Consider the following 8,508-nt stretch of genomic DNA (forward strand, 5'->3'; position numbering starts at 1 on the left):
ACTAAAGATCATGATTTAGGGATATGGAGAGACGGGGGTTTGCAACAAAGTGAAAGATTTGTGTAAGTTAAAGGGCTGGGAAAATGCGTAATCCACTGCTAAGGAAAGCACGTTATCTGAGACACGCACGTTTATCAGAGTGTCTAATGTATTGCTTGTAGTCGGACACACTGGGAAATTCATTGTGAAAATGATAAAAGAGGTTAATCCAGAGATTAATATGATTCCCTTTTTAGAACTAGGAAGGATTCACGCACCATGTACATTCACATACACATACAAACACATGTATAGACACACACACATTTTTATTAGCATTTTAAAAGTACCACTGTACTTCACAGTGATTAATAATTATACAGTGGTGACACATGTCAGCAAGTAATTGACAGATAAAATAATGCCAAAAGACACCAGAGGTGCAGAAAACCCTTCTCAAACAAGCGTACACACACCACAAACATCTATAAACCATTAACAGATTTATTTAACCAATCATTGATAACAGGAGTAGTCCCAGAAGATTGGAAGTTAGCGAATGTTGTGCCCATTCACAAGAAAGGTAATAGGGAGGAGTCGGGCAACTATAGGCCAGTAAGCCTTACTTCAGTAGTGGGGAAAGTGATGGAAACCATGTTAAAGGATAGGATTGTTGAACATCTAAAAACACATGGATTTCAAGACCAGAGACAACATGGGTTTACTTCAGGGAGATCATGCCAAACTAATCTTATTGATTTTTTTGATTGGGTAACTAAAATTATAGATCAGGGTGGTGCAGTAGACATTGCTTACTTAGATTTCAGTAAGGCTTTTGACACTGTTGCACATAGAAGGCTTATCAATAAACTACAATCTTTGAGTTTGGATTCGAATATTGTTGAATGGGTAAGGCAGTGGCTGAGTGACAGGCAACAGAGGGTTGTAGTCAATGGAGTATATTCGAAGCTTGGGCTTGTCACCAGTGGGGTACCTCAGGGATCTGTACTTGGACCCATTCTCTTTAATATTTTTATTAGTGATATTGCAGAAGGTCTTGATGGTAAGGTGTGTCTTTTTGCGGATGATACTAAGATATGTAACAGGGTTGATGTTCCAGGAGGGATAAGCCAAATGGAAAATGATTTAGGTAAACTAGAAAAATGGTCAGAGTTGTGGCAACTGACATTTAATGTGGATAAGTGCAAGATAATGCATCTTGGACGTAAAAACCCAAGGGTAGAGTACAAAATATTTGATAGAGTCCTAACCTCAACATCTGAGGAAAGGGATTTAGGGGTGATTATTTCTGATGACTTAAAGGTAGGCAGACAATGTAATAGAGCAGCAGGAAATGCTAGCAGAATGCTTGGTTGTATAGGGAGAGGTATTAGCAGTAGAAAGAGGGAAGTGCTCATGCCATTGTACAGAACACTGGTGAGACCTCACTTGGAGTACTGTACACAGTACTGGAGACCCTATCTTCAGAAGGATATTGATACCTTAGAGAGAGTTCAAAGAAGGGCTACTAAACTGGTTCATGGATTGCAGGATAAAACTTACCAGGAAAGGTTGAAGGATCTTAACATGTATAGCTTGGAGGAAAGACGAGACAGGGGGGATATGATAGAAACATTTAAATACATAAAGGGAATCAACACAGTAAAGGAGGAGACTATATTTAAAAGAAGAAAAACTACCACAACAAGAGGACATAGTCTTAAATTAGAGGGACAAAGGTTTAAAAATAATACCAGGAAGTATTACTTTACTGAGAGGGTAGTGGATGCATGGAATAGCCTTCCAGCTGAAGTGGTAGAGGTTAACACAGTAAAGGAGTTTAAGCATGCGTGGGATAGGCATAAGGCTATCCTAACTATAAGATAAGGCCAGGGACTAATGAAAGTATTTAGAAAACTGGGCAGACTAGATGGGCCGAATGGTTCTTATCTGCCGTCACATTCTATGTTTCTATGTTTCTATATACACACACACATCTACCACTAAAACTCATACATAGCTACACGCCAAACATCCATATGTACATACGCCACAAACACACACATATACAGGCACACCACAAACATCCATATACATAGTCACCCAAAACATATATAAACAGATACATCACACACATTTATATATACATACATCACACACATACACTACACATGTTCGTATGTAAATTCACCATTCTCTTTTGATTTAACTTTGCACTTGAATTTGATAGGGATCCTTGTTATACCTTCATTTGAATTAAGGGAGGTCTGGAGAGGATCAATCATAAAGGACATTTGTCTTTTATCCTCCTCACCAACTGTGTAACTATGTAACTTAATACGGTCAATTAGCATCATAACGACGGTAAACAGAGAGGCAAGAAGACGTTTACAGAATAATATGTTATATAAAGACATTAGATAAACCAGCAAGGGTCTAACCAATGAAGAAATACAAATAAAAAGTATTCAGGCACAGAATAGGATATACAAAGTCAGGGAAATTGCTCAGTGATTATAGCATTCCCTGAACTGGATCCCTTTCCTTATTACGGGGATGACCTCTAAGTAACCCTCATATACCCAGAATAATTCCCCCACCGCCCCCTGTTATCACCTTGCATATTTTTCAATGTTAATGTTCATATCAAACAGGGTATCATTTAACAGAAATTGTTTTATAATAATTTTCATACACAAAATGTATAATTTCATATTAAATTTATTATCAACCAGCACATCATTTAATATTAATCTTTATGTGACTCTGTGTATAGTTTGTTACAAATTTTCATTTCACCTTGCGTGTCATTAAATATTAATCTTCTTTTCACAAAATGTATCACTTATTAATATGAATATTCCCATATATTCGTATTATAGCAATGTTCGGGTTTTATCTGTTAAATGGATACTATAGTGCCAGAAATACAAACCCTTTATTTACGCACATTATTTCAACGCTGATGTCCCTCGGTGCTGGGTCAATGCTCCACCCCCTCCAACATCGTGTGAAAAGCATGAGCTAGGGCGCATGCGCGGCATTTGCCGTGCACGCGTTAGACCTCCACATAGGTAAGCATTGAATCAATGCTTACCTTTGCCAAAAAATCGTCTGCTAGTTGTCCTCATGCAGAGCGTGAGGACGTTCAGCGTCAGATACTGGACCAAAGGTCCGTTTAGATTCCGGAAGCCCTCTAGTGGCTGTTTGGGAGACAGCCACCGGAGGCAGACTTAGTGCTGCAATGTAAACATTGTAGTTTCTCGAAGTTTAATAGGGACACTGCAGCCAGACCACTTCAATGAGCTGAAGTGGTCTGGGTGCCTATAGTGTACCTTTAAATCCGTTACTTGGCTCTGTAAGTTATCATGTCACTCTGCAGCTTCATTGTAATGCTTCTCATGATAATAAATCCCTCTGCAGCCCAGTGTCTGTAAGCAGTAAAGCAATAGAGTATTTCTATTCAGTAGCCTTGCATCAGTTCCACTGTTAAGGTGTAATGACATCTTCATCGCTATTTCAAACATGTCTCCCACCTAATCATATTGTTTTCCTGTCTCCATGATTTCTCGAGTTACCCAGAAGTCATTTAGTGCTTTCATTGGCCGAGCACTAGGCTGGGAAATATTATGATCGCACCATATAGATTGACTGACCTTCCTGAGCTGCGGCGGCTAAAGGGTTCAGTCACAAGGAATAGATGTACTCCTAGCAATGTTAATTGATCATATTTTTCGACTGATTGAATTACACAGCATAGCATGTCTGATTCCTACAGGCGAGAGACGGCGTACAGTAACAGGCAGCAGTAAGGGGCCGTTGACAAATCACCATTAACCCCTTCTCCGTCTTACATGCAGCAATGGAAATCTTAAGGGATCAATAAGACCGCAAGCTTCCTAAAGCCTTGGGTGACGGGACAAGCTGTGCAGACCTTTAATGACCTTTAACTGCCTTTCCTCAATGACGGAACAGAATAATAAAGTATTGTGTTATTACGCGATACCTGATTTCTTGGCCTATCTGAATTTTGGAACGATGTTTGCAAAATGCTCATCTCATCACGTTGTAAGCATTTATTTAGACTTTTAAACTAGTTGTCCCAAAATGTAGTTGGTCAAATAAGCAAATAATACTCTAACAAGAGCTGGGTGATATTCTGTTATTGGTGACATCAGGTGCATGTGAATAATATTCAGAATTTATAATAAGGAAGACACAACAAGAAAATATTCAGGTTTACGTTTGGAAGTACTCGGAACGTTCAGGGAAATTAAGTACAACAGTTGGCCGCGGTTTTATTAATGTAGAAAAATGAACAAAACTACTGATTAAGGTAATGAAAACCACTGAGCAGCTTCTATCATGTAACACAGGGGTAGGCATACTTTGGCACTTTAGATGTCGTGCGGTGCATTGCCCCTGATGCTTTTCCAGCATTATAGCTTTAAGAGCATCATGGGAGATATAGTCCACAAGATCTGAAGTGTCGAAGGTTACTTACCCCGGATCCAACCAATAGCTCTATAACATGGTAATAGCTCCATTCATGTTTTTTCATTAACGTAGGTAGTGGAGTTATTTATACAAAGCTTCAAAATGCCTTTTTAGAGGAGGTATAGACCAGCTGGGTCCAAACATCTCTCCCCATGATGTTATACAGAGAGAGAGCGGGCTTCTAGCTGCAGAACGTTTTGCAAATTACAGTTATAGGCAACTGTGTAAAGGAGACATGGCACCAAGACATAATCTATGCATCTTTTTTCTGTCTTCTCACCATTTTATTCTACGACCATCACACCTGTATTCACCTGCAAATTTAAGCAACAATGCCATGTTTGTACCCCTCCTTCACTTGAAGCCTAGTATATTGCTAGATACCTCTCCTACCAGCAGATGTGCCTATCGTTAAAGGATGCTCAGGATTCAGTGAATAGCACAAGTCCTTCTTGGATGGTGAAGGGTTAATTAGAACAAGAGACAAGCCCCCCATCCCAACTCAGCAAATAGTAAGGGTGGTGAGCGAAAGGACATGATTTGTGTAACAGGACAGACGCCTGTGGGGCCGCGGAAACAGTAGGGATTCTATACGGACAGGTGGAAAAATTCTAAGGATGCCACTTGTACACAAAAGCCAGTTATAGCCTTGGAAGTATGAAGAATTTTTTGGGTGCCGAAAATAGGTGTTACACTAGTCAAAGCAGCTCAATGCCATAAAGTTCAACGTCCATAGTATGCCGAGTTCGAAATTCTCCACCAATATATCCTTACTACCATGTTCTACACACAGACGGCCTTCTTCCTACACCAAGAAGCAAGTATTATAGATTGATCTAGAAAAAGCAGATACAATGTTTACAACAACTATCTTTCAAATAAAACTTGGGCCAGAATAAGACTCGTTCGGGGCAAATTACACAACGGTCTGCAGTTCTTCACACACTTATATCAGCACATTAATCTTCTTGTCAACATGGCTATTATAGATTAATAAAAGTGTCGCTAATAGAAACATGGAAGTTTACACCAGTTTTCTTTCAGAGGCAATTTTGAGAATCGCCCCTTATTTGTGCTCTGAATATCTTAACTACACGTTGTGGTAATTTTATTATAAAATTCAATTAAAACACAATTGTCATGTTTAAAAATGCCTGGGGACACTTTAAAAAGTGTAATATGTCATCTATTTGTCGACAAAGAGCCAGCCAATCTATTGATAAATAATTATTTTCTATTTTAGGTATTTTGACCTTCTTCGGCTTTCGTTCAATGCCATTGGCTCTACATTAAGAACAGCGTCTAATGGTGCCGGGCGGGCTATTTCTGGGCTAAGTTATCAGGATGCTAACGTCACTAATTACTGTATGTCTTTTAATAAATACTGCTGATTTCACTCACATTGTATATAGAGAATATTATTATATGTGAATGGTAGCTTCACTATACAAAAACGGTCAAACGGTGACTCCTGTACCTTTAACTTCGTAATCGTGCAGCAATGGACAAGGATAGCAGAACGGGAAAGATATGAAATCTGAGTGACTTTGACTATTGTTGTTGGTGCTGGGAATCTGATGGGGAAAGTTTAACCCCTTAAGGACACAGTTTCAGAAAATAAAGGGAATCATGACGGAATATTTCCATCATTTGTCCTAAAGAGGTTAAAGAAACATTTAAAGAACACAGTTTATTACAATGCTGTACAGACAGACATCTCCTTTCTTTAAGAAGGGGCACTTTAAACACTATAACCACTATGTGTACCGTTTATGGTGCAAAGAGTCTATCAGGGTTATTCTATGAAAGTGAATTTACAGTAAAAATTAGATATTGGGTCAAAATAGCTAAATGAGTCAGGTTATTTTTTCTTTTACCTATTTTGGTCTAACACTGGACTAAATCCTCTTTAAATGCACTGACAATTCCCACTTTAGTAAATCTCTCTTTAAAAAAAAACAAAAAAAAAAAACAAGGCTTTCCCCAGCACCCAAAGAGTGACTACAATTCATCTGTCTTAATAATGCAGAACCCCACCCACCAACCCATCCCCATGTACTCTTAGCCTATCACCGGCACAATCGCTCATTGCATTGAATTGATAATAAATATTTTTGAGATTTAGTCGAGTAAAACTAAACTAAAACTAAAACAATTCAGATTACTAAAATATGACTAAAACTAAAATGGCATTTTAATCAAAAGACTATGACTAAAACTAAATTGAAATTTGCCGCCAAAATTAACACTGCACAGAGAGGCTATGGAAAGAGACAGACCAGGGCTTGGGAGAGAGACACTTAGATGGTCTGGGAGGACACAAAGAGACACAGAGGGGCTGGGAAAGGGGCAAAAGAGACAGACCAGGGCTTGGGAGAGAGACAGCTAGAGGGGTTGGGGGGACACAAAGAGACACAGAGGGTCTGGGAAAGGGGAAACAGATAGAGGCTTTAACTAAACCCATTAGATTTCAGTCGTGTCAACTAAAATCTACTGGAGATTAAGATGACTAAAACTAAAACAATTCAGATGACTAAAGCGGCTTTTTAGTCAAAAGACTATGACTGAAACTAGATTAAAATTTGCTGCCAAAATTAACGCTGCTTCAGAACCACTATACAGGCATACCCCCCTTTACATACACTCACTTTATGTACACTCGCGAGTACAGACATGACTGCAGACCCACCAGCATTAAAACCAACTGTCAGCTGATGGGGTGATTCATCCATCAGACAGATCTCACATCCTTTTACCAGAGTCCAAAGCAGCCTGCCTTCCGCCTTCAGCCCAAGCATGCTGCGACTCCCCAATCCGACTTGGCACTTGCCTTCCCATGTGCTGGCCAGGTATTCCGCCACCGCGATGCCGGCCTCCTACACCATCCCCCAGCATCGCGCCCCCTGCTGCCAGCGCCTTCTCAATCCCACCTTGCATTCCCACGTTGAAAATATCCAAACCAATCAAGCTTAAGTGTACCCCATCGGACCGCATCAGCGTGCTGTTATCCCCTTCTAACTCCACATGCCGGACTACGATGCCCCCAAGCTGACGAACAAACCTCGACACCGCCACATTCAGCTTGCGCCTGCTGCGCTCCAGCCCTTTTGCATAAGGCAACAGCTGCCAGCAAGGCCTCGGGACCACCTCAGACCACACCAAAGTTACATCCCGAAACAGTGCCATGCAACGGGCGAGATCGTCCTTCATGTCGTTCATGAGATCCACTGTCCGGACCCGTCCCAGGTCATTCCCCCCTGCATGAATGACCAATAAACCCGAACTGGGAACAAACCTGCTCAGGAAACGGCACTCTGGGTACACCTGGCTCCATGACAACCCCCGAATGCCCCTCCATCAGACCCGTACTTGGTCATATGAAAACCCCAGGTTGCGGCCATAAGGGCGCACCTCCGCCCGCCTCGCTGCCCAATAGATGTAGGAATGCCTTAGTATCCATACGTAACGTGGGCGAGAACCTAGAATGAACAAACAGAAAACTGAACGGGAAGAAACTGTTACTCACCCCGAGAATAAACCCTATAAGAGGTGCGGCCGTACATACAACTTGAACCTTCCCGAACGCCATCCTTTCCCCGCTCACCGGGGTCCAGGCCTTTTGGGGCGGCGTCCGCAGCCCCACCTTTTGGAGGCACCTGTTTCCCCTTTTTTGAAACAGCGTGCCGCAGGATGCGCTCCTCCACAGTGAGAACGCGTCAAAAGCGGCAGGAACTATACCACCTGCAATGGCTCTCATTGAAGAGCCAGCAAACCCCCCGCTTAGGGCCAGCCGGCGCCCCTGGCTGGCCGCTGGCTGCGCCCTGAAAGGGCGCCGGCCGGCTGGGGGTCATGAGAAGCAGCCAGAGGCTGCCATCCTGCACCTCGAAGTCCAACCCCGGGCACACCGCCATCTTCTGCCGAAATTGCTGGTCATAGCGAAACCAGCATTGACCGCCGTAAATTTTGTAAGCCCCCCAAATGAGATCTAGATACCTAAATATTGAAGGGGCCCTTTCCGGAAAATGCCTGGAC

The sequence above is a fragment of the Pelobates fuscus genome, chromosome 8 (assembly GCF_036172605.1).
Source record: "Pelobates fuscus isolate aPelFus1 chromosome 8, aPelFus1.pri, whole genome shotgun sequence".
Lineage (NCBI taxonomy): Eukaryota > Metazoa > Chordata > Amphibia > Anura > Pelobatidae > Pelobates > Pelobates fuscus.